Source organism: Lithobates pipiens, unplaced genomic scaffold (assembly GCF_037356315.1).
Source record: "Lithobates pipiens isolate NorthernLeopardFrog02 unplaced genomic scaffold, aLitPip1_a1.2 Scaffold_10, whole genome shotgun sequence".
Taxonomy (NCBI): domain Eukaryota; kingdom Metazoa; phylum Chordata; class Amphibia; order Anura; family Ranidae; genus Lithobates; species Lithobates pipiens.
The window spans coordinates 27,085,836-27,104,087 of record NW_027507686.1 but is presented as its reverse complement, the minus strand read 5'-3'; positions in this window follow the sequence as shown (position 1 = coordinate 27,104,087).

Here is an 18,252-nt window from a genome sequence, read left to right as displayed (position 1 = left end):
CTCTGTATATTCCATATCTGTGGGATCCTTGTGAAAGCTGGAAATCGCTGTATAGACATCTCTACTACACCGCTACTACAGTGACACTGAGACTACACTGCTACTACAGTGACACTGAGACTACTACAGTGACACTGAGACTACACCGCTACTACAGTGACACTGCAACTACACCGCCACTACAGTGACACTGAGACTACACCGCTACTACAGTGACACTGCGACTACACTGCTACTACAGTGACACTGAGACTACACTGCTACTACAGTGACACTGCGACTACACCGCTACTACAGTGACACTGCGACTACACCGCTACTACAGTGACACTGCAACTACACCGCCACTACAGTGACACTGAGACTACACTGCTACTACAGTGACACTGCGACTACACCGCTACTACAGTGACACTGCGACTACACCGCTACTACAGTGACACTGCAACTACACCGCCACTACAGTGACACTGAGACTACACTGCTACTACAGTGACACTGCGACTACACCGCTACTACAGTGACACTGCGACTACACCGCTACTACAGTGACACTGCGACTACACCGCTACTACAGTGACACTGCAACTACACCGCCACTACAGTGACACTGAGACTACACTGTTACTACAGTGACACTGCGACTACACCGCTACTACAGTGACACTGAGACTACACTGCTACTACAGTGACACTGCGACTACACCGCTACTACAGTGACACTGCGACTACACCGCTACTACAGTGACACTGAGACTACACTGCTACTACAGCGACACTGCAACTACACTGCTACTACAGTGACACTGAGACTACAACGCTACTACAGTAACACTGTGACTACACTGCTACTACAGTGACACTGCAACTACACCGCTACTACAGTGACACTGCAACTACACCGCTACTACAGTAACACTGCAATTACACTGCTACTACAGTGACACTGCGACTACACCGCCACTACAGTGGCACTGCGACTATATCAGTACTACAGTGACACTGTGACTACACTTCTACTACACCGCTACTACAGTGACACTGCGACTAAACAGCTACTACAGTGACACTGCGACTACACAGCTACTACACAACTACTACAGTGGCACTGCAACTACACAGCTACTACAGTGACACTGAGACTACACTGCTACTACATCGCTACTACAGTGACACTGAGACTACACTGCTACTACATCGCTACTACAGTGACACTGAGACTACACTGCTACTACAGTAACTGTGACTACACCACTACTACAGTGACACTGCGACTACCCCGCTACTACAGTGAAACTGCAACTACACTGCTACTACAGTGACACTGCGACTATCCCGCTACTACAGAGACACTGCGACTACACCGCTACTACAGTGACATTGTGACTACACCGCTACTACAGTGATACTGCGACTACACCGATACTACAGTGACACTGCAACTACACCACTACTACAGTGGCACTGTGACTACACCACTACTACAGTGACACTGCGACTACACCTCTACTACACTGCTACTACAGTGACACTGCGACTACACAGCTACTACAGTGACAGTGTGATTACACAGCTACTACATCGCTACTACAGTGACACTTCGACTACACTGCTACTACAGTGACACTGCTACTACACCACTGCAAACACATTTCAGCTGAAGATTTATTTATAGCAGAACTAGAAACTAGTGTTGCCACCAAACTATAGCTGTGGGATCCCTCCAGTGCAGGGGTCTCCAGACTTTATATAGAAAGGGCCAGTTTACTGTCCTTCAGACTTTAGGGGGGCCGGACTGTGCACAGTGGAAATAAACAATGCCCAATCTTTGGTAATAGGGGAGGAAATAGTTGGTGGGGGGGGGGGGGGGGGTAATAGGGCCCTATTTTTGTTGTCAGTGGAAGGAATTATGCGCCATTGTTGGGGTCAGTGGCAGGGCCAGATAAAGGCAAGCAAAGGGCCACATCTGACCACTGCTCTAGAAGATGGAATCACTGTATAGACACCTCTACTACAGTGATATTGCTACTACACTGTTTCTACAGTGACACTGCTACTACACCGCTACTAACACATTTCGGCCAAAGCCTTACTCATAGCAGAATTAGAAACAAATTTAGCCATCAGACCATACCTGTAGGATTCTTCTAAAAGCTGAAAATCACTGTATAGACACTGCTACTACACGGCTACTGGAGTGACACTGCTACTACATTGCTACTAACACGTTTCGGCCAAAGCCTTACTCACTGCAGAAATAGAAACTAAGGCCCCATACACACTATTAGATTTTCTGCAGATTTTTGTCTTCAGATTTACCAAACCGTGTAGTACAAGGGCCTGCCTGCTTGCCTACAAATTCAAACTCTTAGGCCGCGTACACACGCGCGGACTGTTCGCCCAACCTTGTCCGCTGAACAGTGTTTGGGGCGGACAGTCCGCTCGTGTGTGGGGCTTCAGCGGACAGTTTCAGCGGACAGTTGGCCGAACAAGGTCTTACGGAAATTCCGAAAAACTGTCCGCTGAAACAAGGTTTCAGCGGACTGTTCGCTCGTGTGTAGGCTTGTTCGGCCAACTAAGTCTCGCGCATGCTCAGAAAGGATTTCCACGTCGGAAGGTTGCATTGCAGTGTATAGGACGTCGTATTTTTCGTCCCGTCGTACGTGCCGTTCACGTCATCGCGCACGGTTTCAGCAAACTGTTCGTCCGTCGTGTGTGGCCATGTCCGTCCATGCTAAGTTTGAGCGGACTGTTCGCTCAAACTGTTGGACGGACAAAGTTGGGCCAACAGTCCGCGCGTGTGTACGCGGCCTCAAGGTTTGACCTCATATTACAGTATATGGTTTTGGTAAATCTAATAGTGTGTATGGTGTCTAACTTTATCACCAAACCATACCTGTGGAATACCTCTAAAAGCTTGGAACCACTTTATAGACACTGCTACTACATCGCTACTGGAGTGACACAGCTACTACATCGCTACTGGAGTGACACAGCTACTACATCGCTACTGGAGTGACACAGCTACGACACCATTATTACAATGACACTGCTACTAACCACTGTATGGACACAGCAGTGCCGCTCATAAGCCAGTACAGCCAGCCCTGGTGTACCGGGCCCGGCATCCTCAGCTCAGCAGGGGGGGGGGGGCAGGACAGCCTCACAGATGATCAGTGCAGCGGTGGGGGGAGTTACAAGCACTGATCTCCCTGTGTGGCTTTCAATGAAGCAGCTGACAGCCGCGTGAGACTGTCAGCTGCTTCATTGAAAGCCACTTAGGGAGATCAGTGCTTGTAACTCCCCCCACCGCTGCACTGATCATCCCTAACTACCCATCAAATGTCCCTTAATCTCTGGGCCCTGTGTCCTCCTCTGGCTCCCCCGTGTCCTCTGTGTCCTCCTTCAGCTCCCAGTGTTCTCTTCTAGCTTCTGGTGTCCTCCTCTGGCTCCCCCGTGTCCACCTCCAGCTCCCGGTGTCCTCTTCTAGCTCCTGGTGTCCTCCTCTGGCTCCCCCGTGTCATCTGTATCCTCCTCCGGCTCCCGGTGTCCTCTTCTAGCTTCTGGTGTCCACCTCTGGCTCCCTCGTGTCCTCCTCCGGCTCCCAATGTCCTCTTCTAGCTCCCAGTGTCCTCCTCTGGCTCCCCTGTGTCCACCTCCTGCTCCCGGGGTCCTCTTCTAGCTCTTGGTGTCCTCCTCCGGCTCCCGGTGTCCTCCTCCGGCTCCTGGTGTCCTCCTCCAGCTCCCCTGTGTCCACATCCGACTCCCGGTGTCCTCTTCTAGCTCTTGGTGTCCTCCTCTGGCTCCCCGTGTCCTCCTACGGCTCCCCTGTGTCCTCCTCCAGCTCCCGGTGTCCTCTTCTAGCTCCCCCGTGCCCTCCTCTGGCTCCCGGTGTCCTCTTCTAGCTCTTGGTGTCCTCCTCCGGCTCCCAGTGTCCTCTTCTAGCTCTTGGTGTCCTCCTCCGGCTCCCCTGTGTCCTCCTCCGCGCTCCCCTGTGTCCTCCTCCGCGCTCCCCTGTGTCCTCCTCCGGCTCCCCTGTGTCCTCCTCCGGCTCCCCTGTGTCCTCCTCCAGCTCCCGGTGTCCTCTTCTATCTCCCCCGTGTCCTCCTCTGGCTCCCGGTGTCCTCTTCTAGCTCTTGGTGTCCTCCTCCGGCTCCCGGTATCCTCTTCTAGCTCTTGGTGTCCTCCTCTGGCTCCCATGTGTCCTCCTCCAGCTCCCCTGTGTCCTCCTCCGCGCTCCCCTGTGTCCTCCTCTGGCTCCCCTGTGTCCTCCTCCGGCTCCCCCGTGTCCTCCTCCGGCTCCCGGTGTCCTCTTCTAGTTCCCCCGTGTCCTCCTCCGGCTCCCCCGTGTCCTCCTCCGGCTCCCCCGTGTCCTCCTCCGGCTCCCGGTGTCCTCTTCTAGTTCCCCCGTGTCCTCCTCCGGCTCCCCTGTGTCCTCCTCCGGCTCCCGGTGTCCTCTTCTAGTTCCCGGTGTCCTCCTCCGGCTCCCCCGTGTCCTCCTCCGGCTCCCGGTGTCCTCTTCTAGCTCCCTGTGTCCTCCTCCGGCTCCCGGGGTCCTCCCCTGGCACAACTTATATATTCGTTCACTTCTGCGTGCGAGCACAGAGGGATTATATATATTTTTTTTCTTGTATATTATACTTATCTTTATACTGCCCTTTTATCGTATTGTATTTTTTTTTTAAGCACTTTTATCACGTTTATTCCTTTTATTCCCATTATTCCTTTTATTCCTATTAGAAGCAATAAAAACATCCCTTCTAATACAAAATAAGCATGGCGGGTCCTCTTTATTGAGAGATCTGGGTTCAGAAAGACCTCAGATCTCTCACTTCCCTTTAGAAGCAAAAGTAAAATCGTTTTTTTACATTTTTACTTTAAAAACAAACAAACTACAAAACATTTAATTATGCTTGAGAACCGGAAGTGACATCAGATGTTGCTCTGGTCCTCCAAGGGCATAGAGACAAGTGGCGGCCATCTTGGCCAAGCAAACGTCAACATCAGTTCGCTGCCGGCCTTTACCGATGGGTCAGGTAAGCCCGGGGAACCACCCGGGAAGCATGAGGAGGGGGGTGAATCCACCCGAGGAACCGCTGTTATCTGTCGCAGAATGATACTGGGGTTATGGCAGCTAGCTGCTGCATAACCATGGCATTAAACGTCAAATTAATTACGCATTTTTACTACGAGCCGGTCGTCAAGTGATTTAATGAACAAACACAGCGAGCAGGCACGTGTTTTTGCACACCTAAAAACACAAATGCCTCAAAACGCACGGTTAAAAAACATGCAAAGGCATGGTGGTAATGCATAAGGCAGCCCAATAAAATAAATAGGCTTCCCTATGTGTGTAGCATGAAAACGCGTGAAAAAAAAGAAACGCCACACAAAGAAAGCACGTTCATGAAAAACTAGGTGTGAACCTGGCCTAAAGTAGGTCTTTAACTGCGTTCCCTGGTGAAGATATTTGAAATCCATCAATAAAACGACGATAGAAGCCAATAAAAAAGAAGTGAGCACCATTTTATATCCAATCCGGGAATGCACGCTGATCCTCGTCATCTGGAATCCATGACGGGTCCTATCCCATTTACTAGAAGTCGGGGCAAATGTGACAGCTCAGCCATGTTCTCAGAGCAGACGGACTAATTAGGCCCATCTGGTCTTCGTTAGACCTGGAGACCCTACAGGAGAAGACACATCCTTATCGAATCTCTGGATGAGGGGCAGGAAAATCACTGAGCCCCCCCCCCCCCCCTTCGCCGAGCCAGCTAAGCCAGTTTAATGTAACCTAAGCTATTTAACTGCCTGTTTAATGGATCCTCCACATAAAATTTGACTTGGCCAATGGAAAGTGACTGGTGCTAAAGAAAAGGGATTATGGAAAGCCCTAGTCCTCGTAACCACCTCTTATGGCAGAAATTAAAGATGGCTTCCAGGTCATTGCTGAGGCTCTTTTAACTTCTTCCATGGTATGAACTTTTTAATTTGGACTTAGCCATTCCACCCTAAACAACATTTCTTACTGATCTACTATGCAATAGATAATAATGTCCAGAAATAATCATTAAATAGAGGCAGTATTTTGCCCATGGTAAACCCTAGGCACTGGGGCTTCTTCTGAGAACTTCCCTCTATGGTGCCCACTATGCCCACCTAAATAAGCAGCTTGTTTGCCATCCTCCACAGAATTCCCAGCCCACACTTGACATGCCCCCTTTCTGGCTTGTCACAACCAGACAATGCCTACTTTCTGGTGCGGTCCTTCACTTAACTATGGGAGCCACCATAGGTGTGCGCAGCCTATTGCATTAGGGTGTGCACCCCAAAGCTCAAACACAGGTGCGTGTGTATATAATATATACACTATATTGTCAAAAGAATTGTGACACCTATCTTCATATGCACATGAACTTTAAAGACATCCCAGTCTTAGTTCGTAGGGTTCAATTTTGAGTTGGCCCACCCTTTGCAGCTATAACAGATTCAACTCTTCTGGGAAGGCTGACTAAAAGGTTTAGGAGTGTGTCTATTGGAATGTTAGACCATTCTTCCAGAAGTGCATTTGTGAGGTCAGGCATTAAATGTTGGATGAGAAGGCCTGACTCACAGTCTTTGCTCTATTTCACGCCAAAGGTGTTCTATCGGGTTGAGGTCAGGACTTTGTGCAGGCCAGTCAAGTTCCTCCACCCCAAACTCATTCATCCATGTCTTTATGGACCTTGCTTTGTACACTGGTCCAAATGATTTGGTGGAGGGGGGATTATGATGTGCGATTGTTTTTCAGGGGTTGGGCTTGGCACCTTAGTTCAAGTGAAGGGAACTCTTAAGGAGTCAGCATACCAAGACATTTTGGACAATTTCTTGCAACCAGCTTTGCGGGATAGCCCATTCCTGTTCGGACATGACTGCGCACTAGTGCACAAAGCAAGGACCATAAAGACAAGGATGAGCAAGTTTGGGGTGGGGGAACTTGATTGGCTTGCACAGAGTCCTGATCTCAACCCGATAGCACACCTTTGGGATGAATTAGAGCTGAGGCACAAGCTTAACATTCTTTTCCAAGACCAGTGCCTGACCTCACAAATGCGCTTCTGGAAGAATGGTCAAACATTCCCATAGACACACTCCTAAACCTTGTGGACGGCCTTCCCAGAAGCGTTAAAGCTGTTATAGCTGCAAAGGGTGGGCCAACTTCAATATTGAACCCTACGGACTAAGAGTGGGATGCCATTAAAGTTCATGTGCAGGGGGCATGACAAGAGTGGCATGTGAGTGGTCGCATCTCACAGAGCTCCCGCTACATATCATCCTCTGATCCTTCTCCCAGCCTGCTAACACAGCCAAATCGCCTCTACAGAACCCCTGCATACCTCACGGGCACAGCGGCAGAGGCTCCCAATCACTGTTGCGTCCATCAACAATGGCTCCTCTAGGTATTTGGTAAGGAGGCCTTCACTCCCCTATATTCAATGGAAAGGGCACAGAGTACCGCCGAAACCCCTCATTCCAGGCTGTCCACCCTGCACTGGAAGGAGACACAAGGCAGAAGATGACTGACATCCTATTATTTCTTCATTTACACCAAGACCATAGGTTTTAGTGGAAGCTTCCTAACGCATTTCTGTTACAGCTGGGAAATAAGTTTCTCCTAATTCTATGGAGAGCATATATAAGAGACTCACTTTCATAAGAGCTTTATTTCTTCTGTTCTGAGCTACAGTATGGACCTGATGGTGCTTTGCCGAAGAGTTTTTGATTGGAGAGACCCTTTTGTTGTCCTTCCTGTTACTCTAATGCCCCGTACACACAATCAAATTTTCTGACAACAAATGTTGGATGTGAGCTTTTTGGCTGAAAGTCTGACCGTGTGTATGCTCCATCAAACATTTGTTGTCGGACTTTCTGCCAACAAATGTTGGCTAGCAGGTTCTCAAATTTTCCGCCAACATAACTTTGTTGTCTGAATTTCCAATGGTGTGTACACAAGTCCGATGCAGAAAAGTTCACGAATGCTCGTTCTCAAGTTCATAATTGTTGGCCAACATTTGTGTGACCGTGTGTATGCAAGACAATTTGGAGCCAACAACCTTCGAACAAAATTCCACGGTTTTGTTGTCGGAAAGTCTATCGTGTGTACGGGGCATTACAGTTTGTTTTACCTTTCAGTGTGATTACACTGCCTCTATTATCCTGTGCAATCTGGGCCCATGGTGCTACAGATGTAGTACTAAGGTGGTCCCTGCCTAACACCAGTATCACTGATCACAGCACTTTGTTGTCACGAACATCTGATTTGGTTTGTTTTTTTCTCAGTGTATGGTTCCAGAGAAGTCTACTATGTCTATACTATTGTATAGTATAGTCTACTGTATATACTATAGACTATATCTGACTCTAATGCCCTGGTCTCCTCTGACCATGCCTGGTGTCACAATGATTGCTTTCTGGCCAGTACAGAGAGAACAACGTTTATAAACTATGCATGCCCGTTTTTTCTAAACTTTGCCATTACTAACTATAGTCTCTCATGATGACTGCAGTACCGATTGTCTCCTGGAATGTCAGAGGGCTTCACAACCCACTTAAACATACCATGGTTTTTTCATTACTGCGGAAGTACTTTCCTGCCATTTGTGTTCTTCAGAAGATGCACCCAACAACGGGGGAAAAAAAAAGTTAATGTGCATGTAAAGGCAGGTGTCCCAATACTTCTGGTATTATAGTGCGTATATATACATATATATATATATACACATACACACTGTATATAGGTTTCTCAAAAGGTTTCCACACTTCTTAAAACTCTGTTAAATATTAAAAAAAAAAACTTTTTCAAGACCCCTCGTATATATAGCTGCTGTATCCAGCTGCTCTGGACAGTGAATAGACAGAGGGCTCTGTAGAGAGGCACGGTTTAGTATGCTTCAGTTATGAATGAGCTCAGTGAATGATCAGTACCAATCATCTCCATCCTGAAAATCCCCCACCCTGTGTGCCTGCAACAGGCAGTGGGAGAGGAGTGGGAGGGAACTCGTGGCACTGGAGGGGGGGTGGGGTCAGGGAACACAAGGGGGGGGGTCCGGGCAGCAGGGGGATCAATCTTGGACAGGGAAGGTGATCTGTCGTGTGGAGGGGACACTTCTAAGAATTGATCCTGTTGTGTGTCTCTCCCTGCAGCAGCTGAGAGGTGGCGGGAGGGTGAGGAGGAGAAGTCAGTTTTAAGCTGCTGCAGACAGAGACACACAATGGTATCGGCTCTTATAAGTGACCCCCACCCCAACAATCACCCCCTCTCCTGCACAAATCTGATTCCCTTGTTGCCTGGGCCCACTTAGCACACCCTCTGTGCACACCTGTGGGAACCACCCACCTGTGACCACAATCTGCTCAGTTATTACCCCTTTTCTAGTCTAGTTACTGGCCTGGGAACGAAGGGAAGGAATTATTGAAAAACAGAGGGAAGATGAGTGAAGGCTTGGTGGATTCAGTACTGGAACTTCCTATTGTCAGATATCAGATATCCCCATTACTACATGTAGATATCCAGATGTATCACCTGATGGCCAATTATTCCCTCACCTATGGAGAAAAGGAAACAACTGCATCATGAATGGGTTGGATGCCAATAGTATGTCTGATTTACTAAAGACATCTCTTTCTTCTCCATCTACTATCAGAGGGAAATCTATGTGTGGGTGGCACTGAATAATATCCCTTTATTATTGTAGGGTCATTGTAGGTTGTGAAGGATACCACCACATGAAAAATGAAGGTTCCCTGCCTGGAGGATTCCATGCAAATCTCAGGGTAATCTTTGAGGCATGACTGGTGTGGTGGCCACGTCTTTGATTGATGGGTAGATGGTAGCCGGGGCCTTCAGAGGTCACACAGTGTCCTGGTGGTCATTAGCTCCTTGGCTTTCCATCTCACATTAGGCGAGGGATCAAAGATCGTGGCCACAGCTGACCCTCAATGATCCAGTCCAGCCTCCTGGTCTGGAGAGAGGACTCAGGCCTCCTATCTTCACTAAAACTCAGAGCTACTGATACAATTCAGGAAAGCTCTCACAAGCAAAATATGTAGGCTCTCATTGCTGGGCTGAAGACTACTTACCTCTCTGTGATCCCAAATCTCTGGCTAACACATCCTCGTCCTGCTTCAGCCAGTCAGAAAGTGCCAAAGCCAACAGATAACCATGACAGCCAGGCACCTGGCTTTTTCAGAAGGCAGTCGGCATTATCAGGCTCCGTGTGTCTCTTGGTTCACGATTCCTCTAATGTAGCAATTTTATCTCCTGATTAAAGGAAACTGCAGGAGAAGATCAAGACAAAAGAAAAAAAAAAAGTTATCTTCTGTTAAACATCGGATGATTCCCATTGGCTGATTATAAATCACGTAAGTAGGTGTGAAGTTTCCTCTGGCATTGTGATGAAGGAGATATGGCTGCCTGGCATCAGATTGGCCCTTGGAGTGGCTGACTTAGCGTCACACTGGGCACCTCATCCTTAAGGCCTCATTTACACTTGCGGTTGAGGAGTAGTAAAAAAGCATGGTTGATCCACTTTTTTACTGGCCTCCAACCTCTCCTCCTTAACTTGAAAAGGCAGCTGAGGGAGTGTACATATCCACATGAAGACCAGGCCTTTTTCTGACACTTTTTGTTTACAAGTAAAAATCTGTATATTTTTCTAGAAAATTACTTAGAACCCCCAAACATTATATATATAAATATAAATATAAATATATATATATATATATATATATATATATATATATATATATATATATATATATATTAGCAAAGACCCTAGAGAATAAAATGGGGGGGGGGGGGGGCTTTGCAATTTTTTATGTCACACAGTATTTGCTCAATGATTAAAACTCAAATTTTTGGGAAAAAATACTCTTTAATGAACTTGAATGTACACAAACACAATATAATACCCATTTTTTGGTAAAATCTAAAAGATGGTGTTACGCCGAATAACCAGATACCTAACATGTCACACTAGTGGAATGGCGACAAACTACGACACCATAGGCGACGCTTTAAATGCCTTTCCAGGTTACCAGTTTAGAGTTACAGAGGAGGTTTGGTGCTGGAATTACTGCTCTTACTCTGACGTTCGCGACAATACCTCACATGTGTGGTGCGATCGTCGTTTACATATTGCGCGGTCATGCAACAATGTACTCAAATTAAATTTTTAGCATTATTTTCACACAAATAGACCTTTTGGTCTTACTGGTGGTTTTTATTTTTGCTAAACAAACAGAAAAGAACCAAAATGTAAAAAAAACAAAAAAAACTGTTTTCATAGTTATAAACTTTTGCAAACAGGTAATTTTTCTCCTTCATTGATGTGTGCTCATAAGGCTGCACTGATGGGCAATGATAGGTTGCACTGATGGGCACTGATAGGTTGCACTGATAAGGCAGCACTGATGGGCACTAATACGGCAGCACTGATGAGGAGGTACTGGTGGGCACTGATAGGTGCCATTGATGGGTGACATTGATGGGCGGCACTGAAGGGCACTAATAGGTGGCACTGGCGGGCATTGATAGGTGGCACTGGTGGGCACTGATAGACAGCACTGTTGTGCACTGGCATAGCTCCCAACTGATTTGGAGGGACTGTCCCTGATTTGGAGCAATGTTCCTCTGTCCCTTATTCCTCCTCATTTGTTCCTCATTTTGCTCTTATCTATATAGTTGTATATAAAATGCACTTTTTATCTATCAAAAAGTGTTTCCCAGAGCCAAACCTTTCATCTGATTTCTAAATTGCTGCATTTGTAAATTCCAAAAGCCAATATAAAGGAATAGTAGTGGTAAAAAAAAATCACTTGTGGGTTTAATCAATCTTTTTTTTTTTACAATTCTCCGTTAAAGGGGCGCGGCAAGGGGTGTGTCTTATGCCTGCATACTTTTACTGATAAGTGTCCCTTATTCCCATCTCAAAAAGTTTGGAGGTATGCACTGGTAGGTGGCATTGGTGGGCATTGATAGGTGGCACTGTTGTGCAATGGTAGACGGCACTGTTGTGCACTGGTAGGTGGCACTGGTGGCCACTGGTAGGTGGCACTGGTGGGCAATGGTAGGTGGCATTGCTGGGCACTGGTAGGTGGCACTGGTAGGTGGTATTAGTGGGCACAGATGAGGCTACGGTGTCCCTCTGACAGTAGCGGGTGATCATGTTTTTTTTTTTCTCCTCACGCTGTCAGCTTGAGGAGAAAAAATAGCCAATTACCGGCTCTGTTTACATCACGTGATCAGCTGTCATTGGCTGACCACTGATCACGTGGTAAGGGGTCGGGATGGGCCCCTTACTCCGATCTGTGATCAGCTGAGTCTCCTCAAATCGCTGGGGGCTGGAGGGGTCTTATGTTGCTGGGAGGGATCTACTGTTGCGTCAGAGATCTATTGTTGCGGACAGGGCTTTTTTTCAGCAGGAACACAGGAGAACGCAGCCTTGTGGCACCTCCAACACTGAATGTATTTTATGGAAAGGTGTGCCCAAGGGTCTATTGATGATGGCTGCTGAGGGATCTATTATTGCTGGTGGGGATTTTTTTTCTTTGTGGGGTTGGGAGGTCTTATGTTGCTGGGAATGATCTACTGTTGAGGGAGAGGTCTATTGTTGCTGGTTGCTGAAAGACCTATTGATGGTGGCTACTGGGAGATCTGTTGTTGCTACTGGGGGTGTCTTTCGTTGCTTGGGTGGTATTTTGCTGCGGGGGGTCCATTGTATCTGGGGGAGAGGTCTGTTGTTGTGTGGGGGACCTATTGTTGTTGTGGTGATGTTGTTGCTGAGGGGGGGGGGGGGTCTATCGTTGCTTGGGGGGTATTTTGTTGCTGGGGTCCATCGTTGCTGGGGTGGGGGTCTATCAAATTCCATACAAATGACTTAGTAGCACAAAATTATACTTGGTTATGTATTCTCTAAAAGGGGTAGTGCTCAGAGGTGAGTAAAGGGAGGAGCCAAGAGACAGTGCTCAGAGGTGGGTAGGGGTGGGGCCAAGAGACAGTGTTTAGAGGTGGGTAGGGGGTGGAGCCAAGAGACAGTGCTCAGAGGTGGGTAGGGGGTGGAGCCAAGAGAATGCTCAGAGGTGGGTAGGGGTGGAGCCAAGAGACGGTGTTTAGAGGTGGGTAGGGGTGGAGCCAAGAGACAGTGTTTATAGGTGGGTAGGGGGTGGAGCCAAGAGACAGTGCTCAGAGGTGGGTAGGGGGTGGAGCCAAGAGACAGTGTTTATAGGTGGGTAGGGGGTGGAGCCAAGAGACATTGCTCAGAAGTGGGTGGGGCCAAGAGACAGTGCTCAGAGGTGGGTAGGGGTGGGGCCAAGAGACAGTGTTTAGAGGTGGGTAGGGGGTGGAGCCAAGAGACAGTGCTCAGAGGTGGGTAGGGGGTGGAGCCAAGAGAATGCTCAGAGGTGGGTAGGGGTGGAGCCAAGAGACGGTGTTTAGAGGTGGGTAGGGGTGGAGCCAAGAGACAGTGTTTATAGGTGGGTAGGGGGTGGAGCCAAGAGACAGTGCTCAGAGGTGGGTAGGGGTGGAGCCAAGAGACAGTGTTTATAGGTGGGTAGGGGGTGGAGCCAAGAGACATTGCTCAGAAGTGGGTGGGGCCAAGAGACAGTGCTCAGAGGTGGGTAGGGGTGGGGCCAAGAGACAGTGTTTAGAGGTGGGTAGGGGGTGGAGCCAAGAGACAGTGCTCAGAGGTGGGTATGGGGTGGAGCCAAGAGAATGCTCAGAGGTGGGTAGGGGTGGAGCCAAGAGACGGTGTTTAGAGGTGGGTAGGGGTGGAGCCAAGAGACAGTGTTTATAGGTGGGTAGGGGGTGGAGCCAAGAGACAGTGCTCAGAGGTGGGTAGGGGGTGGAGCCAAGAGACAGTGTTTATAGGTGGGTAGGGGGTGGAGCCAAGAGACATTGCTCAGAAGTGGGTGGGGCCAAGAGACAGTGCTCAGAGGTGGGTAGGGGTGGAGCCAAGAGACAGTGCTCAGAGGTGGGTAGGGGGTGGAGCCAAGAGACAGTGCTCAAAGGTGGGTAGGGGGTGGGGCCAAGAGACAGTGCTCAGAGGTGGGTAGAGGTGGAGCCAAGAGACAGTGCTCAGAGGTGGGTAGGGGGTGGAGCCAAGAGACAGTGCTCAAAGGTGGGTAGGGGGTGGGGCCAAGAGACAGTGCTCAGAGGTGGGTAGGGGTGGAGCCAAGAGACAGTGCTCAGAGGTGGGTAGGGGGTGGAGCCAAGAGACAGTGCTCAGAGGTGGGTAGGGGTGGAGCCAAGAGACAGTGCTCAGAGGTGGGTAGGGGGTGGAGCCAAGAGACAGTGCTCAGAGGTGGGTAGGGGTGGAGCCAAGAGACAGTGCTCAGAGGTGGGTAGGGGGTGGAGCCAAGAGACAGTGCTCAAAGGTGGGTAGGGGTGGAGACAAAAGGTGACTCATAGAGGGGGAGTTCCTTCACCTATTCTCTGAGAAAAAAAAGCCCTGATTTGCAGGAAATGTACTTAGCCTGAAAAATGAAAAGGAATGCATCCAGCACATCTAAGAACTGGTAAGCCACAATATATTTATTTCTTGCTGTTGGGTTTAGATACACTTCAACATACAAAGTAGATGAAGTTAATAATAACAATATAGCATTTTATATTTGTTCTTTCTTTTTGTGCGATTATTTTTATTCTCCTATAAAGAACCAAATGTGCGTTGGGATCGGAGTGAGCGCAATATTAACATCCTTCTGCAAAGCCTTCGATGGTGGCGGTGACGGCCCCGCCGTCCTGCTGGAATATATAAATATTAGTTAACCGACCCCCACTGTCTGTTTAGCTGACCCCCACCCCCTGCGACGACCCCATGTTTACTTAGCACTCAGACGTCAGTCCGCACTGACCGGCGAGCAGTGCGATCCCCCCAGAACAAGGCTGTAAAAATATTCCCATGAATGCAATCCAGTCTGCCCTGCCAGCGTGGGGTTACAAAAACCGAAGAACGCGGGAGGACTATGGTGCGTCGTGTTCCCTGCGCAGAGCCGGACGCCGATTATACGCCCACCCAGAGCGAGCGGCAGTTCTCAGTAATGACGGCCTCTAGAAATGCCTGGGGTTATTATACCGACCGACTGAGTCACCCCTGTGTAGGTATGTGAGGCTTTTACATGGAAATAGAACTTAAAGTGTATGTCTGGGCAGAGAAAAAAAAGAAGGATATTCTGTATATTTCTGCAATAGATGTCCCTATGGCATATCCCTTTAAATCTAACCTTCGGCTTTCCCTTCAGCCTTGCACAGTGCAGGCAGCTCTCCTGGACTGAAATAGTTTTTTTGTGCGTTTTACATAAACGCACTACAGTCCATTTAACGTGGTTTCCTATGGGACACGTTCACATCTGTGCATTTTTCAGCCACTGCATTTTTGGAAAGGGTCGGGGACATTTTTCCCTAATTTTGCATGTAATAGACTTCAATGGACCTGCACCAAAAACACAAGTGTTGCATTTTTTATGCGCTTTTTTTCTTCTCCATAACAAACTCAGTTATTAAGGAGCGGAGGGCCGCCGCATCCTTAGCAACTGATGAGTCGTCAGCTGTCAGTGGGCTTCTCCGCTGACAGCTGAATGTAAAAAAAATAATTGCTGGCAAGGAAAAAAATAAGTAAACAAGGGTGTTGTGTCCCCTCACCTCGAATCCAAATTAAAAAAAAAAAAGGCATGCCCCCCTCCCCCAAAATCCATACTAAACCCTTACCTGAGCAGTCCAGCAGACCAGCAGGCCAGGAAAGGGGGGAGTGAATGAGTGCCCCCCCGAACCATGCCGGGCCCCATGCCCTCGACATTGGGGTGGAGAGTGCTTTGGGGCAGAGGGACTCTGCCCCCCCACCCAAAGCACCTTGCCCCCATATTGATGGGGTAAAGGTCCTCTTCCCCACAACCCTGGCTGGTGTATGTGGCAGTCAGCGGGCGTGGGGGGGGGGAGCTTATTGGAATCGGTAAGCCTCCTTATGAAGGGGGTGCTCAGATCCTGGTCTTTCTATGTAACTGAGCATAGGGTACCCCTACTCATTCAACAACAACAAAAAAAGTGTAATGTACAAAAATGACAGTAGGAAGTTTTTCACAATTCCTTTATTAAATAAAAAACATAAAAACAAAAACAATGTCCCCCAAAGTAAATCCATCATCAATCATGACGCCCACTACCACCGCCGACCCGTTAAAAAAAAAAAGAAAGGGGGATCCACTGCAGCTGAAGGATCCTGTTGTCTGACAATTTTAAATAATTGAGAGGTAGGGACACCTGGTGACATGGTCGGCTTCTCAAACTGTCCCTTAGAATCGGTAGCAAGTTACATAGAACCTGTTTCATTTCCTGGCTGAAAGAAGTCCAGCATCACCTAGCCAAGGGGTGTCCAACTGCGGTGAGACTGGGGCAACATCATATGACGTTGTCCCAGAACAAGAGACAACCCTGCCCGTCGGCATTTGTTTATACAGCGGGGCGGGAGGTGGTTAAAGCTGAACCTCCAGCCCTACAGTATTCATTCTGGAGCTGTTCCCAGCAGTGGTTCCCTTTCACCACTAGATGTCCTCAGTCTTTCATTGAATGGCTCTCCTTGACTTACTATAAGCCCAGGCAGTCATGAACACACCCTTTGGTACGGCGTTGTTACACAAGATGGTGCTCAGAGTATCATTACCCCAAATGGCGCTTACACCTCATTGCATGAACGCCGTTCAGTTAGGGTTGCCACCTGTCTGGGATTCACCCGGACAGTTCGGGTTTGGAACCATGCGTCTGGGTTTCAGACCGTCTGAAACCCGGACACATTATTCAGACTGGACTATGGCTTTCCAGGTGGCTGCAGTTGTCTAAACTGAGAGTGTCTGTTACACTCTCTTTCACACTGCTCAAAGCCAGCACTAACAATCCCCCCCCCCCCAACACACACACAGACGGGAGAGGAGAGAGAGCTTGAGCTGCACCTCTTACTCCCACCCCTACCTAGGGTTGCCACCTGTCCAGGATTCACCCGAACAGTTCGGGTTTGGAGTCATGTGTCCAGGTTTCAGACTGTCTGCAACCCGGACACATTATTTAGACTGGTCTATGGCTTCCCAGCAGGTTTGCTGGCTGCAGTTGTCTAAGCTGAGAGTGTGTGTTACTCTCTTTCACACTCCCCAAAGCCAACACTAACAACCACCCCTCAAACACATACAGACGGGAGAGGAGAGAGGGCTTGATCTGCACCTCTTCCCCCCCACCCCTGCCCCTCTTTGCCTGCCCACACTCCAATCCCTGGCACTGTGCCTCAGAAAAGGGAAATTTGGGCCAGAAATTTGAAGTCCAGCAGCCTCAGATCTAACTGGATGAGAGGCGCTGACTGTCAAGATTTGAGTGAGCTCACCATCCATCCATCTGTGACTGAAGTCTCCCCCCTTCACTCTCTTGCCTCTGAGTAAGTACACTAAGGAAAATCAGGGTTCTTAGAGCACCCCTTATATCAGAGTTCCCCTTTACACCAGAGGTTACAGTCTTTCCCCTTACATCAGAGTTCTCAGTGTCCCCCATTAGATGAGGGTTCCCAGAGCATCCCTTATGTTAGAGTCCCCAGAGTTCTCCCTTACATCAGAGTCTGGAGAGTCCCCCCTTACAGTGAAAGGGAACTCTGCAAGTTCAGATGTAAAGGGAGAACTCTGTGGACTCTGATGTAAAGGGGAACTCTTGTTATTAACTTCATATAATTAGAAATGTTATTTAGTAGCAAAATATATATATATAGTTTATACTATAAAAAAAAGATTGCTGTGCGCCGCGAAAGTGTTCGGGTGTGACTTGAAGAAAAGGTGGCAACCCTACCCCTACCCCTCTGTCTGCCCACACTCCATTCCCCGGTGCTGTGCCTCAGAAAAGGAAAGCGGGGTCTGGAAATTTTAAGTCCAGCAGCCTCAGATACATCTGGATGAGAAGTCTCCCTCTTCTCTCTCCTGCCTCTGAGTGAGTGCATTAAAGTAAATCAAGGTTCTCAGAGCACCCTTTACATCAGAGTTCCCCTTTACACCAAAGGGCACAGTGTCCCCCTTACATCAAAGTCCTCTCTGTACATCAGAGTTCTCAGTGTTCCCCCTTAATTCAGGGTTCCTTGTGTTAGAGTCCCCAGAGTTCTCCCTTACATCAGAGTCTGCAGAGTGCCCCCTTACAGTGAAAGAGAACTCTGCAAGTTCAAATGTAAAAGGGGAACTCTGTGGACTCTGATG